The sequence below is a fragment of the Medicago sativa genome, chromosome 4 (assembly GCF_051527215.1).
Source record: "Medicago sativa cultivar Bolivia chromosome 4, Bolivia_mono, whole genome shotgun sequence".
In the NCBI taxonomy this organism is placed as follows: Eukaryota; Viridiplantae; Streptophyta; class Magnoliopsida; order Fabales; family Fabaceae; genus Medicago; species Medicago sativa.
The window spans coordinates 27,707,090-27,720,011 of record NC_140752.1 but is presented as its reverse complement, the minus strand read 5'-3'; the positions used below and the strand labels follow the sequence as shown (position 1 = coordinate 27,720,011).

Here is a 12,922-nt window from a genome sequence, read left to right as displayed (position 1 = left end):
TAATCTTGCTTGTGAACTCAGAAATATCATGAAAATGACATTAAAAATAGCGAATGACTGTCTGTCATCAAGGAGCATGGAGGTTTGTGGGTTACAAAATTGAAGAAGTTTAATATTGCTTTACTAGGCAAATGGTGTTGGAGGATGTTAGTCGATATAGAAGGTTTGTGGCACCATGTTCTAGTCGCCTGTTATGGCGAAGTAGGTGGGAGGTTGGAGGTGGGAGGCCGGAGTGTTTCTTCTTGGTGGCGTGATATAGGTAGGATTCGTGATGGAGATGGTGAGTCTGGTGGTGGGTGGTTCGGCCACAATGTTATGCGGAGGGTGAGTGATGGGGCTGAAACTTTGTTTTCGTCGCATAGGTGGATTGGTTGATACCACTTAGTGTTCGGTTTCGTCGTTTTTTTGACTTGGCTGAGAATAAAACCATTACGGTGGCTAACTTGTTCTCATTGGGTCTGGAGCGGGAAGGGGAGGGGTGGAGTTGGTGGCGTAGGTTGTGGGCGTGGGAGGAGGATATGTTAGAGGAGTGTAGGGCATTACTATTTGATGTTTTGTTGGTTCCAAATGTTTCAGATAAATGGGTTTGGCTTCCAGACATTGCTGACGAATATTCTGTGCGAGGTGCCTATGATTTGTTACTCAATTGTGATACTTCTCAGATGGACAAGGCTCTGGAGTTAGTGTGGCATAAACAGGTTCCGTTGAAGGTCGCAATATTTTCTTAGAGACTCATTCGAGACCGCTTACCTACAAAAGCTAATCTGGCTATGCGTGGTGTTATTGCAGCGGATGACATTGTGTGTGTTTCAGGCTACGGTAACGTGGAGACAGGAGAGCACCTTTTTCTTTCATGCACAATGTTTGCATCTTTATGGCAGCAGGTGCGCGAGTGGATTGGATTCGTTGGGGTGGAGTCTAATAATATTTCTGATCATTTGGTGCAGTTTATGTACATGACAGGTGGCGGTAAAGCTAAACGCTCGCTCATGTAACTTATTTGGCTATTGTGTACTTGGGTTGTGTGGAATGAACGTAACAACCGTCTGTTCAATAATATTGTAACTCCTGTTCCCCGTCTGTTAGATAAAGTCAAATTGTTATCTCTAGAGTGGCTGAAAGCAAAAAATGCCATGTTTGTGTTTGGCACTCAGAGGTGGTGGTCAAGCCCTTTAGTTTGTCTGGGCATTGGCTAATTTTCTATTCGCTGCTTTTGTGTACAAACTATGTAACTCTGTAGTGGTTTCCTAGGCACACCTTGTGCTTGGGAACCTGCTTCTTGGTTTGGTTATATAATTTCATTTTAGTTTCTTCAAAAAAAAAAAAAACTCTAACCTTGCATATATTATGCATTGTCACTACCAACTGAATTAAGCTCACGAGGACTCTAACTCTCTCTTTTGATAATAAAGGTAAACGATCATACAATAAAAGGATGAAGTACCTATAATTAGTAACAAGGATTTGAGGTTTTACATATGTGTGGAAGATTAAGTTCTAATCTTCATCAACTAAGCACACTCTAGCACAAATCATTTCACAGTCCATAGCATTTGCTCTCGGGCAGCAGTCAACATCATTTTCATCCAAAGTATCCAGAATTAAGCATGAATTTTCCACCATGGCTTAGTGTTTAGGGGGTTTGTAGAGTTTAATGTATTAACGCTAGCCGTTTATTGTTTGCCTTTAACATCTTTTGAATAAGTATAAGAAAAAAAATATAATTTTTCAAGTTTAGGGGCATTTTGCACATAAGTGCAAAACTTCAGGGGTATTTGCTTATAACAGAAAAAAATCCAATTTTTTTATCAAAAAATAAAAATAAAAAATAAAATTACCACCTATTTACTCGATATTTTAGTAAATGAAATACAAAGGGCACCTAATTTGACCACTAAAGTAGTAATATTCTAAAGTTATTCATGAAATTGAAAAAATTTAAGAAGTTATTCATGAAATTGCAAAATTTTAAGATTTGAAAGATTGTAGTTACTAGTTAGATCTATAAGTGCACTCCTTCAGTTTTAAATCATAAGTCGCTTTATTTTTCATAATTTACACTAATTGAGTGAATTCTTATTGGAACACAAATAGTCTCTTAAAATGTGTTTTGCTTTAGAAAAAAATAAAATAAAATTTAGGTGGCATAGATGTCGTTCCTTAAACGTTGTTCTGACTTCCCTAGCCCAATGAGGCAGTGACAGTAAACACAAAATCACGCAATTGATTAATAATAATCCCACTTATCATCTTGCTTCAATTACTGGGATTTCTCTTACGCAGTGAATAAATGAATTATTACTAGTATGATATAAGGACACGTGCTTAATTAGTCACTTGAAAGTTGAAACCATAGGTTATTCTCAATTATTTTAAGGAATAAACTTTTTTCCTATATAAAATTTGTTAAATTTTAGTCCATATTTAGTTCATTTTTATGCAAAAAAAGTGATTTTTGTTCTAAGGTGACCAATATACCTATGGCTCAAGATATGCAACATTGAGGTCAAAATCATTGAATAGTCGATCTTTCAATATGAATCAAATGAGCACCGCAAACAACGTTGCACAAGACGACGAAATCACGAAGAAAAAAACGAATTTATGTGAAAATCACTTATTTAGATTGAAATTGAAAGAAAAAGATAAAGATAGGTGATTTCAGATCAAATATTGATCCAAAATCACCCCCTCAATGAAGATAATGAAAGAGAGAACTAAAAGAGAGAACTAAGGTCGGCTTGACTAAGGTCGGCTTGTTGGACTCATGTAGTAATATTTTGAAGAGCTAAATATAAAGTTAATTTAATACGAGAAATAATATAATGAAAATGTAAAAAGAAATACTGTTATCCGACTTCGGCATGGTTAACATCCATTTTTTTTTTGCGTGGTAACCTTCCATTCCTAGGGGAAGGAGGCGTGATCCAAAGTTCAGTCAAAAGGTAAGTAATGTCTGACTAAGAATTGATCTATAAATCAAACTAAAGTTCTTCTGAACAATTCGTCTTTTGGTGAAGCTCGTTAATCACTTGAACACAATTACTGGGTAAACGTCCATAATCTTAAACAAGGTATAAATTTTAAATTAAATGGTGTGTATTTTAGTATTAAGATGAGGATTTTACTTTGTATACGTTGACGGTGTAAAACTGTTTTACATATGCGTCTAATCAAATCACATCATTATGCCACCTTTTTAAGCTAGTTCCTAAAATATCTTTAAAATTATATTTTTAGTGTGATTTGATTGGATGCACATGTAAACAAGTTTTACACCGTTAAAGTATAAAATTAGCGGATATGCAAAATTAGATGTAGACAATAATTCAACTCCAAACCTTATGGATGAAAATGACAAAGTTGTTAAGTAAGAAAATGAACAAATCATCAATTTGGCTCGTTGTCATAGTAGTCTGTGATTCACACAAAAACACAATAACTCCTGACTCGTAAATTTGTTAATCAATTCATTCTTGACGTTCGTTTTAGACGATAATTCTTCAAAAAAAGTTCATCTATCTTTCTTTAGACAAGTGGCATGATGATGTGGCCCAAGGATGAAAATGAAAGTAAATTAAATGGATGCATCTCTGACACACCTTTGATGAACACCCTTTGTCATTCTTTATCTCCTCTTTGAAAACAACTGTGGTACAATTTCATTTGTTTGTAACTCAACTTTGGTTGTTGTTAAGAGGAAAAAAATTACATTGAGGTTGGTTGTAAGCGGTGATATTTTGATTTAAAAAAATTATATAAAGTATATGGTAGCTACATTTTATTTAAAAAAAAAAAAACTCCAAAAAAAAGCAATCTGAAACGTGTCTGAAATGTGGGGGCTACACATGTAACTGTCATAACGGTCTTATAATGTTCCTAAATCAAGTCGAAAAACATGGTGACAAGGTTTCTCCCTCTCCCATGCATTCTCTTTCTCTTTTTCCTCTCCAGAAAACTCAATGTACCATATTTTGGTATAATCAATGCCTTCAAACATTCTCACAGTAAGTTTCTGCATATATTTTCTCTTCATTTTTTATTTATTTAGAGAACCTTTTTAAATCCAATTTTCATCTTTCATAGATTAGAAATAGAAAATATATTATTTTTCATTGTTGGATATGAACAACCCTGAAGATGATTTTGTTTCTTAATTTATACCTGGGAATTGGATTGTTGAAAATCATTATAAATAAATTATTCTAAGAATTGTGTTTGAAATCATTTTTATGAACAAAAATGGTTTATAGGAACATAGGTTGTTCAAATCTAAAAAGAGACATGTTTGATCAAAATTATTATTTCAAGGTTTCCTTGTGATATATGAAGCACGGGACGGACACGGACACTAACACGCTGACACCGCTAATAATTTGAGTAAATCATATAATTCATTGTAATTATATGTGTCGGTGTCGGACACGTGGTGTCGGACACGACACTGGACACGTCTAATCTGAAGAGTGTCCATGCTTCATCATATAATTCATTAGTTTCCTTTGTGTGTGATTTTTTAATCCTTTTTATTTTGTAACGATTATTTTAAATTTCACTATTTTTTCATTCTACATTATAATTGTTTGAATTTCATATTCTACTAGAGCTTATGCATTGTATGAATTTCTTATGACAGGAAATTGCTAGACATATCTAGTATTTCTGGTAGATCTCTATGTTATTTTCTTCACAATGTTTGATTCTGGTTACAAGTCACAGTATATTGAAGGTCAGAAGGAGAAATTTGTGAGGTATTTTTATTTTTGGGTAACATATCAATGTGATTGGTTACTTTTTTTTTTTCCGTTATCTTAACTCTCTGGTTCTCGGGGGAAAGAGACTCTATTAATCTGGATTTTGGTCAGGATGTAAGTAAAGTTTGATCAATGATTGTTCCAGTCAAGATCCGAACCTGGATATACTTTCGATAGATTTGTCAATAACGGAAGTTCATTAACCACTTGGTTCTATTGGTTAATTTAAGAACATGGACTAAATTTTGATTTTACTTGCATTTTTTTTTTGTTATATTCCACTTTAAGTTTAGGGTATGCAATGTCCAATTTGTTAACATAAGCATCTTTCAGACTAATATACAGTGGATGATGTAGGTTGGATGATTTGGATTCCAATTCGTCAATGCCATCTAGCTCAAGTGGGATGAAGAAGTTAAGATTTAATTTAGATTGTTTGCCTTTTCCTATTCCCGGCCGCGGGAAAAAAATTCGTCGAAATCGTTTCGAGTCGGAGTGAAAAAGGGATCAGATGGACTAATGAATATTGGAAGATCACTCAAAAGTGGAGTCACTTGGGGAGTTTTTCCAGAAGATCTTAAAGTGTCACAGAAAAAAGTATTTGATCCTCAAGATAAGAATCTTCTGCATTGGAACAAGTTTTTTGAGATTCTATGCATCCTTTCTGTAGCTTGTGATCCTTTCTTTTTTTATCTTCCTTATTTCAACCACAAATCGTATTGTTTAGCCATAGATAACAAGCTAGCAAGTTTTACTGTTACATTGAGAACAATATGTGATTGTATTTATGTCATTCGCATAAGTTTCCAATTCCGCACCGCCTTCATTGCACCTTCATCTCGAGTATTTGGAAGAGGTGAACTTGTCATAGATCCTGGATTGATCGCAAAGTGCTATTTCATTATTGACTTCTGGTCTGTAATGCCACTGCCACAAGTTTGAGACACAATCCATGCTCTATGTTTTGTGTACTACATATCGTCTCGTCTTTTTTTTTTTTTTTGCCAATATGTTTTAATGTTTGTTGTAGATTGTAGTGTGGAGGTATCTTTATAGTGCAAGACGCATGGAGGTATTGGATACAAAAACATCACTATTGAGACATGTTATCATGCAATATTTTCCGAGAATGGTACGGTTCATACCTTTGGCTTCAGAAGTTAAAAAAACAGCTGGTGTTTTTTCTGAAAATGCATTGCTTGGTGCCATGTACTATTTGATCTGGTATATGCTTGCTAGCCATGTAAGTTCATTTCTTAAGACAATTCTTATGTTTTAATTCTCCATTGCTTCTGTATCACTTATGAAGCTCAGATACTCCATAAAAGAAAAAATGTTGGTGTTGTATCTGTATCACTATCATTCACATATTCTCTTTGGATATTTCTCGATACGTGTCCAAAAAGCATCCAATTTTTCTATGGAAACTTCCCATTAAAATTGATACTCCTCATACACTTCTTGATACTTCCCTATTGGACACCAAAATTTATTTATATTCAATTTTTTGAGTTTTAATTATGATGCTTTTGTAGATATTCTGACATAAAGGTTAGAATAGATTACGCTATAGGCGGAAGCTCTAGCATTCTTGTTACCGACACGAATGATCAATGTTTCTTTCTGACTATTATTTTGTAGATAACGGGTTCTGTGTGGTACTTGCTAGCGATAGAACGTAACGACACATGCTGGAAGAAAGCATGTAAAGAAGTTGAGGGATGTAATTCACATTTCTTGTATTGTGGAAGTTCAAGTAAGCATATACCAGGGTATGACAGTTGGAGAAATGTCAGTCAATCTGTGCTCAAAAGTAAATGCTTTGTTGAAGATGATAACTCAGCTTTTAACTATGGAATCTTTTCTCAAGCTATAGAATCTCATATTGTTGCTTCCATAGAAGTTTTCCCCAAATTTTGTTATGGTGGGGACTTCAGAATTTAAGGTATGTTCTTTCTATGATTCTTTAGAACTATATATTATCTACATGAGTCCTCTTCATAACACCTATAAAACACTCAGTTTATAAATGTAATTATAATTAATAAATATATATGTATTAGTGTCGGTGTCCTATGTTTTTCACATTAGCCATGTAGAGGTGCATGTGCCCATATCGTGTGTCTGGTCTTCATATCAAAGTCGGTGCTTCATATGTCTTAAATCTATAATTTATAGAATTTTAGATTGTAGATTCACTTGATGATGGGTTAACCTATATCATCCTTTATAAATATGCTTTGATTCTTATTGATTCAAAATATGAACACATAAGATGATAACATGTTCACACTTTGACCAAATATCCTTCTGTTTTGCTTTTCACAGTACACTTGGTCAGGGGCTTCTGACTAGTACCTACCCTGGAGAGGTTTTGTTTTCCATAGTAATAGCAATTATGGGGCTTGTGCTCTTCTGATTGGAAACATGCAGGTAAACAGAGTTTTTTTTACTGTAAACATTGATTTATAGCATCTTGATTACTATAATACTTTAATCCCTGTGTTATAAATACAATTGGACAGACCTACCTTCAATCAATGTCGGTTCGTCTGGAGGAAATGAGGATCAAAAGGCGTGACTCCGAGCAGTGGATGCATCATCGCTTGCTTCCTCCAGACCTAAGGGAAAGAGTCAGACGTTACGACCAATACAAGTGGTTGAACACCCGAGGGGTCGATGAAGAAAATTTGGTTCAGAGTCTTCCAAAAGATCTTAGAAGAGATATCAAACGTCATCTTTGTTTGAATTTAGTCAGAAGGGTGAGTACTGAGCAAACTAGTTTGTCCTTTCTGAGACTCATTGCAACAGAAAAGTGTTGCTTCTAACTCTTTATTTTCTCATTAGTATTCTGTGTATGACATATCCTGGAAACAGCCTCTTGTGTAAAACAGGGTAAGGCTGCGTACAATACACCAAATGGTGGGACCCCTTCCCGGAGCTCTAGTGCACCGGGTTGCCCTTTTAGTATTCTGTGTATGACATATATTATTCAGGTTCCTCTCTTATGGACGAACGCTTGCTTGACACGATATGTGAGCGATTGAAACCGAGTTTATATACAGAGCGAACTTACATAGTTAGGGAAGGTGATCCAGTTGATGAGATGTTGTTCATCATTCGTGGTCGTCTAGAGAGTGTTACTACAGATGGTGGAAGAAGTGGCTTCTTCAACAGAGGAGTTTTGAAGGAAGGTGATTTTTGTGGTGAAGAGTTGCTAACATGGGCATTGGATCCAAAATCTGCAGCAAGCTTACCATCATCAACAAGAACCGTGAAAGCTATGAGTGAGGTAGAGGCATTTGCTTTAGAAGCAGAGGAATGGAAGTATGTTGCATCACAGTTTATACACATACATAGTAGACAGGTTCAGCATACATTCCGTTTCTATTCGCAACAATGGAGAACAAAGGCTGCAATCTATATTCAAGCTGCATGGAGGAAGCATTTAAGGCGAAGGCGAAGGAAGGAGGAAGAAGAATACTACGAATCTGATTACCCGGGAAGTGATGATTCTGCAAGGGCGTTGGTTCCGGGTCCTCAAAGTTCGTCAAAATTTGGACTTAATACAACAGTCTATGCTTCTCGGTTTGCTGCTAATCTTCGTGGTCATAGACTTCGAGTACCAAGTTCAAGAGAACTGGTGAATATCCCAAAGCCCTCAGAACCTGATTTCAGTGCTCTCAATGATGAAGAGTGAAGAAGTTCTTGCTTATGAGGACTGTGTTATCTTCATTTACACTGCTGCCGCTGCGATTGTCCTTAGGTATATGTAAAGTCTATGTAGTACATAGCACTAACACTTCCGGTTCAAGATGTGTATGCGCCACGACACTGAATAATACGACCCTGACACATGTGATTACCTTCAATCATTGCTATTTTCTCAAATTATCGGTGTCTACATGTCGGTGTCTCACTTAGTGTACAATTATTGCACAATTCATGTGTTTTTATATTCTTTAGTTGACGTGACGACACATATGCATATGTAAAATAATTGTACACATGCATGTGTAAAACAATTACATGCATAATATACTAATTAAATTCTTACATAAATGTATCCAAACATAAAGCACTTACACTCAAGTAAACTAAATATAGTAACTAAAAAAGAGAATGAATAATAAACGTATGGGAAATCGATTTCGAGTCTCAGTTTTCCATCTTGAAGAGCAAAATTGAGTGAATTAGCAGCATCAGTAGCTTCCTTTTCGGTTTTAATGCATTTGATTTTGAATAAAGTGTTTCGAAGAGATTTAGTAGTAGAAATTGAAGAAGGTGAAGAAGATAGTGGAGAAAGATGTGAAGGAAGAAAGGTGAAGTTGTGAGGTAGAGATGATGAAATAGCCATAGCCATGGATAGTAGCATTGTGTTGTGTGGCACTCAAACTGGCTTACCACAACGCGATGAATAGAAGAAGATAGGAATATGGAATAGATACCAACATTTAAATCTTTTTTTGTGTGAAATAAACTCCTAAATTGGTCATATTCACTCTCAAATTAGTCGTTAAAAGTTTCTCAAACATATATTTTATCATGTGAAAAAACATAAAACAAAGAGTTAATCGAGAAACTTTGACTAATTTAAAAGTGATTTACAAAGACCGGCACTAATTTAGTAGTTTGTTCATTTTTTATAGTGATAAACAAGTTAAAAATATTATTATTTCTTTTCACTTATAAACTAGTTTAATGATAGTGATTTTTTCAGATATACGAAATCATGTAAGTAGTAAAGTTAAAACAGTAAGATCGAGTGTTGAATTCGAGGATCACGTTATATTGTCGAATATTATTTACATAACTTAATTGAACAAAAAGTTTTCGTTTGTTTGACAGCAATAATGAAAAGTAAGCAAAATAAAATTTGTTTGAAATTTATAACAATTAAATTTTCAGAGATGAGTTTTACTAGATGATTGACTTGAGTTATCAACTTAATGTGACTATTGAATCACATTACTGAATTCTCTAAATTATTTTTGCCTTAATTCCTTAGTGACAAAATGTTAATTCTAAAATAACTCATAATTCCTTAGTGAAATTAAGATTAGAATTAAGCATATGAATGAACAAGAATTTTCAATTGGTATCAAGGGTTAATTTGCATCTATTCATCCTTTATTATAAAAGTTAGAGTTGCCAAGCTATCATGTTTGCCCTAATCACTCCCTATTTTTCCCTCCTAAACATTTATATGATCTCAGCCGTTGATGTGAATTCATTGTTAATCTAATCTCAGTCGTTGATTCAAAGGCTATGTTTCAAACTACTCATTTCCTATCTCATACAGATGCGCCATAATGTCTATTAAAATCGTAGTTAATGTCAATCAAATCACCATAACTCCCAACGATTAGTAAACTTTTCTATTTAGGGAATCATATCATATGTATTCATTTCGTGAATAAAATCGTAGTTAATGCCAATCAAATCGTATGTATTCATTTAGCGAATAATACCTGCAATAATATATATATATATATATATATATATATATATATATATATATATAAATATATAAGATAGTCCATTTTTCTATTTAAAAGGATTCCGTAAACACTACTACAAAATGTGGAAAATAAGGCGCCTCATTAATAGCGCTTTTAACACTAAAGCGCTATAAATGGGAACATGGAGGTCTTAGATAGCACTTTTTAAAAAAAGCGCTGTCTATGGTAGTAACTTTATATAGCGTTTTATTGGAAAAGCGTAATCATAAGTTTATTGAAAAACGATAAATATAATTAAAAATTAAAGAATAATCTTATATAGCGTTTACTATAGAAAGCGCCATTTATGGCTGAACCTTAAATAGCGTTTTTAAAAACGCTATGGTAAGTTTAAGAAAGATAGCATTTAAATTTATTAAAAAAGCGCTACATATCAGTCAATTTCATGTTGCCGAGCGGCAAAGTGTGTTAACAATCATCACATGGTCACCTGTTCGATCCCTTAATATTTTTTTATTTAAGGTCACCTGTTCGATCCCTTAATATTTTTTTATTTAAATAAAATTTGATCCTTTTTAAACTTTTTCTATGCTGTCATATAGAATTAGTAAACTTTTTCTATGCTGTCTATAATTTTGTTAGGTATGATATGATATTCTGTAAACTTTTTTTCTATTTAAACGGATTCCGTAAACTTTTATGTATTCATTTAACAAATCATACCTGCAACAAAAAAAGTGTACAAATTGCCAAAAGAGTTCGAATAAAAATTTAAACTCTTTTATGCAACATGTTTGATCTAATCGTAAACTCTTTTATGCAGTATGCACTAATTGCTCTGCCAATTAGTGCGTATTGAATGCATTCATGACTGCAATGATCATATTAACAAAATAACTTTCCTAGAAGAATACATTTAATTTGCACTAATTGCTTTTATGACGCCAATAAATATGTAGTAATTGCATTTAATAAGAGTTACTTTTAATAGAAAAAAATTTATATATAAATTTCCTATGTATACACTCGAGTGAATATGCCAATATGTAATTCCTTTACTATTAAAAATACAGTAATTGCTACTCGAAAATTCAGGTATGAGAGCATAACAAATCAATTCGCAGTAATTGCATTTTATGGCTGCAATGAATAATAATTAGTACCAGTAGAATCGACATTTAAAACTTTCACCTTGAGCTTGCCAATTACCTGTTTAAATACCACTTAGTTGTGAGATTAAATCTATTATGTTTTGTAAGCAAAAATATTTTTTTTTTATCTTTAAGATGACCAACATTTTCACCCCCATTTCAGCCATCAAAGGTGGGAAGAAGGATTTGAAGTTGTTTGTGCGTGTGGCCCATATCTGGCTCATCCGTGATAAGAAGAATCCAGATGACATCAACATCCTTATCAACTACATCATGCTCAACATATATGGTAACCTTACATCTTTTTCTTGCTGCATATTTCATGATCTCAGTAGCAACTTCATCCAACCTAAACAGTCTAAACCCAACTTCTTCATCAACCTGCCACCACAACCTATAATTTTCCCCATACTTAAACTGTTTCACTAACTCATCCACTATTCCTTTAACTTCAAAATAGCAAAACTTATCTGCATCAACATCTATGACTGACTCTACACCATCTTTGTAATAGATAAGCCAGTCCCTTACAAAAGACCCACCATGATGAAACCCAACAGTTACAGACATGCTACACATGCAAAATGGAACAAAAAAAAAATCAAAATTTTTTTCCAATTTGGTCCCCACAAGGAAAACGAAAAAACAGTGCATAAATACACACAACTACTACTATTTTCAACATTAAATATGTTGTTTTTTAGGAAAACTTACAGTATAAAGAAACCCTAACAAGATCCTAGCCGTCGGTTGCAGCTTCGCCCCACTCCAAGAAGAGCCTGCAAATCGCAGCCATACATTAACCAAACCAAAACCACAACAAAAAAGGGGAAAACGGATACGAACAAAGGGAAAACGGATTCAACTTAGCGATGAACACGAACACGACATACCTGAAACGAATCGATTGTGTTAGATTTCAGTTTAGATGACTTTGATTTGAAAAGGAATGGAAGAAGATGAACAGGAATGGAAGAAGATGGAATGATGGAGAAGAAAAGGGGGAAATGAGAAACCCTAGAATTTTCCCACCAATTCTTCAATTATATATATATATATATATATATATATATTTCAATTAATAAAAATTATTTGTTTTAATTTTATTAAGTAAATTTGTTTTTTGTTTTTTAAAAATTGAAATGAAATGATTAAATATGTTTTAATTTTACACCTGGCTGCCACATGAGCAAAAGTGAACAGTCAGCAAGTGACACGTAGGCAAAAATCAGACACATAGGCAAGAAAGTGGGGCGAAGGACCTTTTTAAAAAACAAAAAATTTTGCAGGGATTGATTTCAATTTTTTTTTTACCAGGAACCAAAACCCAAATTGGCTATATTTGCAGGGATCAAGACCATATTTTAGCCTTACCTAAATTAGTTATTCTAACTTTATGTCGGCTCTAATACTGAACTTCAATTCATGCGCACATTTGTCCCTAATTACGTTATGAAAAGAAATCAACTAAATTATTTGGGCACAGTTTATCAAGGCGATATAGAAAGAAATTAATATGTTACATCACGATTTGGTCAACCAACACAACATCTGA

General features: G+C 33.9%; 1 pseudogene across 1 annotated transcript; it reads left to right on the top strand.

The window, feature by feature from the left end:
- Positions 1-4,677: 4,677 nt before the first annotated feature.
- On the top strand, positions 4,678-8,696 carry LOC146927441 (putative cyclic nucleotide-gated ion channel 8; annotated as a pseudogene). Its single transcript, XR_015005669.1, has 7 exons — positions 4,678-4,751; positions 5,112-5,690; positions 5,785-5,997; positions 6,396-6,699; positions 7,083-7,187; positions 7,280-7,520; positions 7,751-8,696. The product of XR_015005669.1 is annotated as a putative cyclic nucleotide-gated ion channel 8 (transcript).
- Positions 8,697-12,922: the final 4,226 nt, after the last annotated feature.